The sequence below is a fragment of the Rhyacophila brunnea genome, unplaced genomic scaffold (genome assembly GCF_057557595.1).
Source record: "Rhyacophila brunnea isolate RB1 unplaced genomic scaffold, BYU_Rbru_1.0 scaffold_20, whole genome shotgun sequence".
Taxonomy (NCBI): Eukaryota; Metazoa; Arthropoda; class Insecta; order Trichoptera; family Rhyacophilidae; genus Rhyacophila; species Rhyacophila brunnea.
The window spans coordinates 33,029,308-33,042,667 of record NW_028232860.1 but is presented as its reverse complement, the minus strand read 5'-3'; positions in this window follow the sequence as shown (position 1 = coordinate 33,042,667).

Sequence of the window (13,360 nt, the reverse complement as noted above, 5' to 3'; positions counted from 1 at the left end):
TTAAAGATATTTTTTGTCTCTTTTTTCCGGGAATAACTTGAATATGTATTAACATTAACATCTTATTTGTATTTATTGATTAACCGTGAATTTAGTTGCCCCGTGCGGGACATTCTATTTTACCACGTTTTTATTAGATCGTATTCTTGTTTGTCCAGTACCTACACATTTTTTCTTGTGTGCCCAGTCCTAAATTATACGTGCGTTACTATGGAAATCATCTATCTACATCTATATTTATTCAGTATTTCTATCAAGTACAATAAAAGTATTTATTAATACATAGAATTGTCAAGTTTATATGATTCAACAGAAAATTTAAAAACGTGGTATATAAAAAGCTCTTTTTATCTCATAATTATTTTTCTTAAAAAGCAGGATGACCCACAAAAATTGGGACGTCTGGCAACGCTGTTGGTAGCGTTTTTCATTCACAATAATTTATTATTCTCCCACCTCTTTTACTGTTCAATTCGTCCACTGGATTTTGTTAAATAATAAATTAGTGTATTTTGCTTGCTTAATCCTGTATTGCTATGAAACTACGTACCAGTGGCGAAGGATGAGGTAGGCTGTTAAGATCTGTCTTAAATAGTGCACACTAAACTTTGTCAGTCATACGTATCTGTTTTCATTGAAATAAGAATACAATTTACAGATGGTGTTGGTTTGTTTTTTAAATTAAATTAAGCCCTTCGAAATCCAAGCCATAATAGATAATGGTCAAAAAATACGCTTCTATCTGTAAAATAATTAAAATTATGTAATTAAATCATACACAACTTTGGAAATTTTATAGATATAATAATATTTTTATCTATTAGGTATAGTTTGATTTAGGTAGGGCTTAGTGAATTTAAAAAATGAACCAACAATATTGTGTGATATGTATTCTTAATCTAACAAAAGCAAATAAGTATGAATGAAAAAGTATACACAATTTTATCGTATCGCCCAAATATACCAAAACTATTATGGTTTGGTTTAGGCAGGGTTTAATTGATTTCTAAAAACTAATCAACACCATCTGTAAATTGTAGTCTTAATTCAATAAAAACAAATACGTATAACGAACAAATTTCTTTTATTTTGTTAACTGTCAATTCATGGTGGAACTGCATTGTATTGTTGTTTTTATTTAATAAAACGCATTTTTTTTGTAGTACTTATTCCACTTTTAATCAATAGATTAGGACCGGTTTCGTCTGCCTCAGAGGGACATTTTCAACATAATGTGCACTATTTATGGCTGATCTTAACAGCCTACCTCCACTGCTATATAGACACTTAGGTAGGTTTATTGATTATGTTGAAATCGGAATAAAATGAAACAATAATTATTTATTAACGATTGTGTCAATAATATTATGTTGTAATAATATCGATCAAAAATCAAAATGATATCACAAATTAAAATATTAATTTAGTCAATATTATTTGCGTAAAAAAATGTGGATTAAGAATATTTCTAAATCCGGATGCTATCATCATGCACATCTAATGTAAACCATTTACAACGTCATATTATTATTATTATGTAGTAAGGTACTGGCCGCATAAATTTAAGTAGTGATTTTAGTTCATTAAATCATGCCACACATGTGTAAGGAAGTGAAGTCGTGAAGGATGATGTAAGGAAAACCATATTATTCCCATCCTTTCCTTATTTATCTAAACATGACGTGAACATTATATTATTAAACGTAATGAGTCATATTTTTCATTTCGAAAAATATGATGATATTATATGATGATGATATGAAAATATGATGAAAATATTATGTGAGGGTCGATGGTGTTGTAGATGAAAGACGATCGTGGTTATTCGTGATAATGGAGAAGTGAGAGTTTATTGACCGTTGCATAAGTACAAGGGTACAATCGGTACAATAATATAAATAAACTGATTGTACATATACTGATATATTCGAGTGACATCTCCGATGAATTATTATTCGTTATTTATACATCAAAATAATATCTATCCATTATAATTTAGGACATAACTATGTATATTAATCGAGTCAGCTACTTACCGTCGTTTGCGTAAATGGTAGCTGACTATTGTATTAAGACGGTACTTCAGTGAAACGGCAAATAATTTTCAGCTATAGGTGTCACGAAATTTTAGACTTGCTGGCAATCGGAGAGCGAACGTCGAGCTGTGAACACGTCAATTTGTTTTGTGATGGCGACGGGGGTATTAATTCTTAAATCGTGTAAAGATGACTAAAAAACGTTACCCATTTACTTGAAAAAAAAAACATGTCAATGAATATATTATTATTGTTACTAATAGAACAATAAACAGAACATTAAATGGACGCATGTTGGATTTATATGACAAATTATATTTCGTTCGGCATGCGTCATTCACCCACAATCCGCGCATCGTCTAGCCACGATCTTTTTAGGCCATACCTCAACTGAGGTATAGCCTTAAATGTCGCGGAAATAATCAGTAGTAAGCTATTTACTGAGTTTACAATTAATGAACACTCCGGGAAATGGGTACCTATTATCGCCGATCAATGTACAGGAGGACCTCGACTTTCGCACATAATTGGTTCCTGAAAAGGTGTGCGAATGTTGAATGTTCGAAAGTAGAGGGAAGTAAAAAAAAAAAAAAATTGTGTGTATTTTTGAAATATTTATTTATCAAGTAAATATAAGATGTTTAAGAGACATGTTTAAGTGGGTATGCGGGTGTTTCTTCTTCTTATTTTAAATAAAATATTTTAAATGGTAAATCATTAAATTTACAAGGGGGGACATGCTCGTCGAAGGTCAAAATTGAGTTTTTATTGTATTTTCAAACCATGATCCTGGACACTCCTTAAACGTTGTAGATAATCTATTTACATAATTTTGAAGCCCTATTATCCTTTATAGTTATTTTGCACATTTGATGACTGCATGAAGTATTTTTGTTACATAAAATAGTATTCTTTTAAACCTCTCGCTCTAATGTTTTAGAATATAGTCATATTTCGGTACAGAACTGTGCAGTGGTGTTAAGATTTTTTACATTTATTAATTTTTAAACGCTTTTATAAAACCATTAGTATAATTTATTACGAGATAATTTTTATAAAATATTCACGATAAAAAATTATTTTGATAATCTCTGTGATCCCAAATTTGACAAGAATTAGGCATTTTATTATTCAAAAAATCGGCAAGATTAACACATTTGAAGATGATTCTAAAGATACTTATTATAAGCTATGTCTTTGACCATTCAAGTGTGATAAAAATCTTATGAATAATGATTGCTTTATAATAATTATTGACCCAAGAATAAGGTAGTGTTTTTTTGAAATACGCCATTTCTTTTGTCATTCCCTAGTGGTTAAGCTACAACATACGGCCGTAGCCATAAAATGACAAACTATAATTAAAGTAGGGAGTAAAATTATGTTAACGCGCGTGTTTGAACATGTACCTAACCGAATTTTTTTTTATTTTTTTTTAAACGGTACATGTTCAAACACGCGCGTCAATATCATTTTACTCCCTACTTCAATTATAGTTTGTCAATTTATGGCTACGGCCGTATGTTGTAGCTTAACCACTGGGGAATGACAAAAGAAATGGCGTATTTCAAAAAAACACTACCTTATTCTTAGGTCAATAATTATTATAAAGCAATCATTATTCATAAGATGTTTATCACACTTGAATGGTCAAAGACATAGCTTATAATAAATATCTTTAGAATCATCTTGAAATGTGTTAATCTTGCCGATTTTTTGAATAATAAAATGCCTAATTCTTGTCAAATTTGGGATCACAGAGATTATCAATATAATTTTTTATCGTGAATATTTTACAAAAATTATCTCGTAATAAATTATGCTAATGGTTTTATAAATGCGTTTAAAAATTAATAAATGTAAAAAATCTTAACACCACTGCACAGTTATGTACCGAAATATGACTATATTCTAAAACATTAGAGCGAGAGGTTTAAAAGAATACTATTTTATGTAACAAAAACACTTTATGCAGTCATCAAATGTTTAAAATAACTATAAAGGATAATAAGGCTTCAAAATTATATAAATAGATTATCTACAACGTTTAAGGAGTGTCCAGGATCATGGTTTGAAAATACAATAAAAAGTCAATTTTGACCTTCGACGAGCATGTCCCCCCTTAACTGCTGGCACGAAATGTAAAGTGAACCAATCTTTTAATATTAACGCAGTAAACCAAGGCTTTTTTATTTGATTACTGGAAGCAATTCATTATCCTTCCCTTCCAATGCTCTGGGATTTTCTGGTCGATAAATTAACATTGGCGTCAATTTTAAATCACCAGCCGAATTTCCACAAAGAGGCAATGTCAATCGGTTTTTAGAAGGTTTATGCCCAGGGGCAACTGATTCTTCCTTAGATAAGAATGTACGACTAGGCATTTTTTCAAAATAAACCTGTGTCATCTACATTAAATATTTGGCTAGAGGAATATTCTCTATCTTCGATAATTTTGGATAATGAGGAAATAAATTCTTTTGCAGCATCTTTATCCGTATCAGCCGATTCTCTAGTGAATTTAATATAAACCAACCGTTACTTGCTTGAAAAATCGTGTTAGAATCTTCTTTTTCTAGCCTTCCAATCTTTATACAAACTAAGAGCCTTCGCTTGAATAATTGAAATATTCAGAGGGATATCTTTTTGATGTTGGTCGTCGATCCATGATGACAAATATTTTTCCATTTTCCATCCATAACTATGCCGTGTCTTTTGGAAACAACCTTTAAAGATAATAAATTTCCACAATTTTAAACGTATTCCTTAAGTTTATTTTTATTTTTCAAAATTGAACATATCGTAGTAGACCTGTTTGTATCATACGAACATCCGATTGAAGCAAAAGATTCACCGCAATCAGAACGTCATGTGAAGTTTATAAGTCCTTGATTTCTTTTTGTTCGTATCAACACTGCAGTTTTTTCCGTTTCTCACTCATGTTTATAAATTTTTAGGGTGAAATATTTCAAATGAAGAAAATTAGCAAAACGCACAACATGACACGCCCGCACGCGCTCCTGCGCAAGACTAAACCTATCCTAGCTAGCTCACAAGCAAAGTGACGGGTGCGAACAGGATGCAAGTGACGCAAGAAATGCACTTGCTTGTGAGCGAGCGAGAAGGGGATATCTTAACCCCACGGCCAGCGCGACGTTTTAAAAAAACGATTTTTTTTGAAATGTGCGAAATAGCGATTTGTGCGAAAGTCGAACGTTCGTAAGTCGAGGTCCGCCTGTACTGACACGGATTGAGTTGGTCAGGGCTCGAAATGGATCGAGCGCACCGGAGCGCCGTTCCGGGTCGTAAAATCTGCAACGCTGTCGTTCCGTCTCGTGGAAAAAATATTTTTATCGTTTGACCTAAAATGGCCGCATAATAAAAAATCTTACACATTTATTTTTATAAAACACTCATAAAATTAGATAACTATGTTAATATTTTCAAAAATTTTAACGAGCGCTCCGGTTCGTAAAATTTTCCATTTCGAGTGTTGAAGTTGGTATCACCATAGAAGAATCACCAAGTAGGCAACTTTTTGAGCTCCTAACTCCTGAGACTTTTTATAAAAATTAAAGCTACGATAGGTCCTTTTTGCTTAACTTCATACTATTAGGGAATGACTTCAATGCCCCACATCAATGATATGATCTGTAGATCTTTATCGTTTACCAGAGCCTCAAAAGTGTTGTTTTTCCAATACTCGATGCATGGCAGAGTTCTGTCACGAATATCATCTGTAAGGGATCTTAGCATTACGTTTGAGAGTAAACTGACATTTATTAGCCATATAGTTACCATTTGTAACAAAGCGCTTAAAATGTTGGGCTTCGTCATGCGTACTTCCCGGGTCTTTTCAGATGTTACGGTATTAAAACTTTTATTTAATTCTTTAGTTCGATGCAGACTTGAGAGTGGGTCTATTGTTTGGGCACCGCACCAGTTGAAGTATAACCTTATGGTGGAGAGGGTACAGAAGAAATTCTTGAGACTCCTTTACTTGAGGTTGTATGGATACTATCCGTGGCTTTATCCAACTGACTTTCTCTTAGGCATGCTTACATACTGCAGTCTACAATTTAGAAGAAATCTTTATTTAGCTACGTATTTTTTTCGACTTATACAAGGTATAAATGAGAACTCTGCCATTCTGGGCAGTGTTGACCTGTGTGTCCCTGATAACTATCTTAGAAATAGAGACCACCAGTTGTTTATTCTCCCAAGGTGCAGAACCAACCTGCCACTGGTAATGCCAATTGGGAGAGTGATAACTATGTTCAACGAAATTGCTTCGGGTGTTGATATATTCCACCTACGTGAGAATGAGTTTAGGTGGATGTTGTTTTATAAAATCTTAAAATAGGGTCTGCTTAACTCATCCGGTGTACTTCCTTGTACCTATCTAATTCATCTACTGATATATCTCTTTTTTTATGTAATACTGTTATATTTATATATCTTTGTTTCTAAATGTCATGTTGTGAACGTCTTAAACTTATAATTTGTAATGTCCACAATATGTTAAAAAAATAAATGAATTGAATTAAATGAATTGAATTGAATTGAATTGAATTGAATCTTTGGTTTTGTCGGGAGTTCTGTCAAGGAAGGAGCACGATGATTCCACGGAAGGAACGGAAATGTATTATTTGGATTACCACTGTGGTAGATACACATGCGACATCTCACCTAAATAAATGAGTTCAATTGTCCGATTTTGCGCCTCTTTTATCTGAATCTAACAAAGTCAAAAAATATGTCTGTCTGTCACCTAATTATATCGTCTGTTTCCTGGGTTTCGACACATTGCCCTGGGGACCCTTTGCTAGACGGTGGTTGAGATTGTTTGACTGATAAAGCAGATGAGTGCCGTTCAACTGAGTATTTGAGACACCAAATAAAAATAGAAATCCAAAGAGATAATCCAGTCGCTGTTTTAAATACTCTTGATGTATCCAGGGGACTAAAGGACATATTATTTTATATACTTGGTGAGACCTAGTATTTCAATAGTTTTATAAATATTATTTTAAAAATTATAATATATATTGAAAATATATAGTTAAATTTTACACCTTTACTCGCTTATTTAGTTTTACTCTTTTATTATAAATATTTATTAATTATCAATGTAAAGCGTCAATTACGTTGAGCTACTTTACGAGCTGTTTGTTAGTGAATTTACAATCTTCCTGTAAAGTCGCCCAGTGTAACAAGCTAACAAGCAGATTGTAAACACTCTACCGAGAAAAGTTGAAGCCGGTCAACTTTACACGCTACACGGCGGCGTGTGGGCCTACTGTGTCTGCACAGTAGCAACCTCCCGGTAAAAAACGAACTACGTTTTGTCAAAATAGTCGCTGGCTTATGGCTTCTCAGCAAATGGAAAGTTTTGTGTGTCATCATCGTAATCGCAGTAGCTGAATCGCCTGCTATTAAATTCGCCAATAAACAGCTCGTAAAGTAGCTCAATGTAATTGACCCTTAATTAATGAAGTGTGCAGTTTTAGTAAGTTTTATGAGACACATTTGTCTTCTATTAATCTCCGGATATCTTTAAATCAAAGAGTTTTCACTACTTACATCATAGAACTGTTTTATAATAACTGAGTTGGTAATAATTTTCTTCTAAATAAAAATAATATTTTTTAAAAGCGTTTTATCTTTATTTACTACAGATATTTGCGATTATATGTGATTCTTCATCCACATACGTAATGATGATCTGTATAAAAATACATTTTAGGCTTATAACACTAGATCACTGTCGTTTTATTTAAGCGAAAGAAGACAACTTATATTTCGGCCCCACAGATGTATCTGATATGCGAAAATGACTTTTAATTTAATTATGACGTGTAAGTGGTACTGGTGCTATTTTGTGAGTAGGTCCCAAATATTCTGGGAGTATTTCATATAGTTTGGTTTAAAAGCCTACATTGAAGTTAATCCCTCCAAACTAAACCCGCCCCGCACCACACTCGGTCTTAATCGAGCGTATCACGGGACCCTACAGTGGCGATGTGAAGCATCTATTTAATTTATTAATTGAGTTACGAGGGTGGGTCAATAAGTCCTTAGAAAAGCCGACAGGTGGCGCGACTATTACTGTAAGCGGTTTGTTTTCATGCAGCGGCACTACCGATTCAGTATGCTGCGAAGTTTCAATCAGATTGGTCGGGTTGTTGTGTGTTTCTCGTACATTTAAAAAAAAATTTGCTTGTGGAAAATGGAAAAATGGAAAATGGAGAAAATTGAGTTTAGAGCTGTTATTAAACATTTTAATATAAAAGGGTTAACAGCAAAGGAAATAAAAAATGAGTTGGATTTAGTTCACGGCATATCTGCTCCTTCACTTGCAACTATTTATAACTGGTTAAATGAATTTAAACGTGGTCGTACATCAACAAAGGATGAACCACGCTCAAGACGTCCTGTAGAGGTGACTACACCAGAAATGATCAATAAAATCCACGATATGGTGTTAAGTGACCGAAGATTAAAGTTGAGTGAGATAATTGAGGTTACAGGGATCTCAAAAGGTAGCGTCATTTCTATTTTACATGACAAATTGGGCATGAAAAATATTTCTGCAAGATGGGTGCCGCGTTTGCTCACAGTCGACAATAAACGCAATAGGGTGGTGGCCTCTAAAGCCCTGTTGTCGCTCATGCAACGCAATCCGGATGAATTTTTTCGTCGCTTTGTGACTGTAGATGAAACATGGATACACCACTATACTCCCGAGACGAAAGAACAGTCAAAGCAGTGGATTGCGAAGGCAAACCATGTCCAAAGAAGGCGAAAACCGTAAAATCAGCTGGTAAGGTTATGGCTACTGTATTTTGGGATGCACGTGAAATTATTTTCGTTGACTATTTGGAAAAAGGAAAAACAATAACAGGGGATTATTATGCATCTTTATTGGACCAGCTAAAAAACAAAATTGAAGAAAAATGGCCTCATTTAAACAGGAAAAAAATCCTCTTTCATCAGGACAATGCCCGTGTTCACACATGTTTACGATCAATGGCTAAAATTGAAGAATTGAAGTTCGAATTGGTCGAACACCCACCGTATTCGCCAGATTTAGCCCCCAGTGACTTTTTCCTTTTCCCAAACTTAAAAAAATGGCTAAGTGGACAACGTTTTTTTCAAATGAAGAAGTAATCGATCGGACAAATGCTTATTTTGAGGACCTTCCGAAAACTTATTTTTCTGACGGTTTAAAAAAAATTGAGAAACGTCTAACCAAGTGTATTGAGCTCCAAGGAGATTATGTTGAGAAATAAAAAAAAAATACAAAAATAAAAACTGTTTTAATGCTTTTTTCTAAGGAATTATTGACCCACCCTCGTACCATTTAGGTATTTGGTAGAATTCCATTTTACAAGAAATGAAAATATAAATAATATTAAAATCTAATAAATAATTTAGTCTTGATAATGGTGTTACAACCGAAATAGCTATGGACAAAACTTTTTTAAAAAAAACCTGTAGAATTTAATATTATTTGAAATTTTCATTTCTTGTCATCTATTTAATGTATGACTGGGAATGTCCTGGGAGCAGATACCTAAGACTAAGGTTGCTACGCTCTAAGTGAGCTCTGACTGAGTTTAAAGAATTTACTTTAATGCAAAGTGCCGGGGAGACAAGAGCACAAGGAAATTAAAAAAATAAAAAGAATTTAAGGTATATGTAACAAACGAAGCTAATCATACGGACAGCAAAACTTATTTGAAGAGATCTTCACAATATCCGCAGTAAGACGCCGCAATTTTTTTAAAAGCAAGGTAATTGGCCTTAGTAGCAACCAAGTCGGACGGCCCGATGGGCCCAACAGCTGGTTGGACCGACTTAAGCATCTCTTCCCTTTCGTCATCTTCAAGCACTATGTGCACTCGCCAAAAGGTAAATAGACACTGACAACGAATATAATCAATTCTAACTTATGTAATAAATTTACACAATAAGGTAGGTAGGTAAAAACTTTATCACCCACATATTAAGTCAACAAATTATGAATATTTGAAATGTTTGTAAAAAATCCCTATCACTAATAAGTCAATCAATAGGCTTATACATCGTCAAGCCCTAATAATAAATCATTAAATAATAATCAATACATACTAACTACATCCAAGAGGTCTAACATCGTCAATACTAGGAATTCAATGAATTAGTTAACTAATAAGATATATCTATAATACCTATCAGTCTTTAACACAACAATTTAATACGCGTAATCTCGTATATACATATTATATTTTTTTATATCCATACCATTACACCATAATATAGTCTCGCATGTAAACCATCATTTATTATTATAGTATATATCAATGGGCTATTAGGAAAGCTAAGTTGATCATTCAGGATAGGGAGACTCTGCAACTGTATCTCTAATATTTATTGGTAGAATAATGTATAATCACCAGCATGACTGTGAAGTAATTTTGCACCTTTTTCAATGCCAAACGTATGTTTTTCATATAATATTATATTATAATAAATGATTTGCAAATGTTGATGCATCTTTCTCCAATCTTTGGGCTGCTAAGTGCTCTGAAATTATAATATAAAATTTTCTCGTAGTTTTCCCCACGTAAAGTTTTGGGCAATTGTTGCAAATACCGGATTTATTTTTAAATTAAATGGGGTCTTTATTATTTATCAATAGTCTACCAACTGTGTTATTACAATAAAATGACGGTCCCGAAACCCGGGTCGCAAAAAACGACTCAAATAAAATAGTACAAAAACTTAAATCCATTATAATTTTGAATAAGTAATTTAACTTAGAGTTAAATATGATGTTCTCAATTTATGTGTCGTTAGTACAGAGTATTCTTGAGTATGGGTCCATTATCTGGAGTCCTTATGAAGTTTCCTATAAGCTTGTTTCAGAGCGTGTTCAGAAAAAAAATCTTCGACATCTTTATTTTATTCTAAAATTATTATAATAAAATAATTAAATTATTTTCCTTTTGACAGTTTCTGAAACGAATATTTTCCGACTTACTTTCTTCAAGGCTTGCTCGCCTTTCATTCTCTTGAAGCTTGTAGGTCACGTCTGATCTTGAAGCATTTTTTTCCTGCTCTCACGTTGCATAGTTTCCAATCCCGATTTTATAGAAAATTTGAATTTTTATGCACCGGTCAATTACATGCGTGGTCGCAGCGATGACCTATTTTCGGTGAAAGCTGTTTCCTCATGTCAGGCTCACCAGGAACCAATAGCGAGGGCTGTGGGGCTGGTCAATGCACTCCCTAGAGGTGTAAATATTTTTAGCGATGATTTTAATGTTTAATTTGTATTTTTTTTGAATCATTGTTGTTTTTTTATTTTATTTCTTTTGTTTTGTTTGTTTTCTCTAACTGATTACTTGTACTTTTTATTCTAAATTTCATGTTGTGAACGTCCTGAATTAATATTTTTTATGTACTCAACGTGTCTTTTAAATAAATAAATAAAATATCTATTTATTTTGTTTACATGTGACAAAATCTATAATACACAACAAAATAGTACAATTTTATTCAGTACACACATTGGAATTAAAATTAAAATTTCGTAAAAAATCGACTTGAGAACGTTTACCCTGCAACCCAGAAATATAAAAATCACACGCTTCTTATTTCGCTGCAAGATGTTATAGTTAGTGAATAATATACCGTAGCACTGCACTTAGCCTTCAGAAAATCCAAATCATAATAACTATCTGAACGTTCACTATTATTTAATAGGGATGATTAATATGAACATACTAATAACAGACTAATTACTTAATCCTTTTTATTACGAAAAAAAATCAAATTTTTACAATGTTATTTTTGGTACACATATTATTATAGATATAATATAATAAAAAAGTATATCTACCAATTTAAAATAGTTTACGTCTTAATGTACCTAAATCATAGCATAACAACGACCATAATAACGTTCATAATAATTTATTATCTTTACATAATAAACTTTGGACGCCAATCTACAGATGGCAGCACGAATGATTTTACAATCAAGTTTCTAAATAAAATAAAACATTATATAACATTATTTAGAACACAGACGTTAATGAAAACAATGGCCATTTTTATAACAAAATAATATGTTTATAAAGCATGACTTAATAATGCCCACTAAAGTACATAAACTAAAAATAATTCACAAGTAAATAATAATATTAGTAGTACATATCTACATACATTTTTTTTAATAATATAAATACTTTTTTGTGTCTTTTTGGCTTAGGAAAATCGTATTTAATTTTTCTTACATCAAACAAAAATTTACATAATAAATTAATGACTAAGTATTTGTGTTACAATCATATAATTGATTGAGGATATTTCAAATAACTTACATATTTCGAATGTTGCATAGGTACATACTTATAATAATAAAGTTTCTTTTTTTCCCATACGCATTTATCCAATAAAACACTCCTCACTTATCGTACTGCCCTTATACTTTATATTTTATTTTTTGACAAATATTTCGATCTAATTTTTCTTTCTTCGAGCGATTTCACACCATCGCGATTAAAAAAGTTTTACTTAAAAATAATTAGGTACTAATTAAAATTTAATTTTGTTATCTACACTACAACTCACTTAATTATATTCACATCCATTAAACTCTTTACTTCAACAATTGAGCGTATCTGTATGCAAATTCAACATATTATTATATTAACAGATACCACATTTAACCAGATAATAACAATATGATTTTTTATTTATCTTTTTAATTCAAACAATTCCAATACAGCTGATTATAATACCTATCTAAATTTAATTCTTTGAAAAAATGCAAATGGAGAATTTTGCGATTTTTCTATAAAAATACAGAAGCATATTCCTCTTTCACGTACGTGCCATTGTTGTGTGGAAAAATATATACCCACACGTAATATAACTCTCATTTTTTCAGAGTTTGCGTAAAAATATACGTCCTAGAGGTTCTTTTTGCCCTTTTCCAATATCTTCTTTTTTTTATCATAATCTTGTGTATTTTGTGTATTTAGACCTCTATTTCATTCTTGCCGAGAATTCACGGTTAATAATATGAAATGCAGGTTAATATTATGCGTGAGCCCACGTGCTGTAACAGTCAGAACATTCAATAATAAAAACTGACAACCGACAAAAATATTGTGACAATTTAGCTATCATTGGTATCACTCTTCCAAACAACTGCAATAAAAAGATACGTGACTCTAAAATGTGTTCATTTTCACAAATCAAAAAAACGTTCTACCACGCGTGAGATTGATGATTTTGTGTATTACACGCGAGATTAAGGTCACTAATGTGGT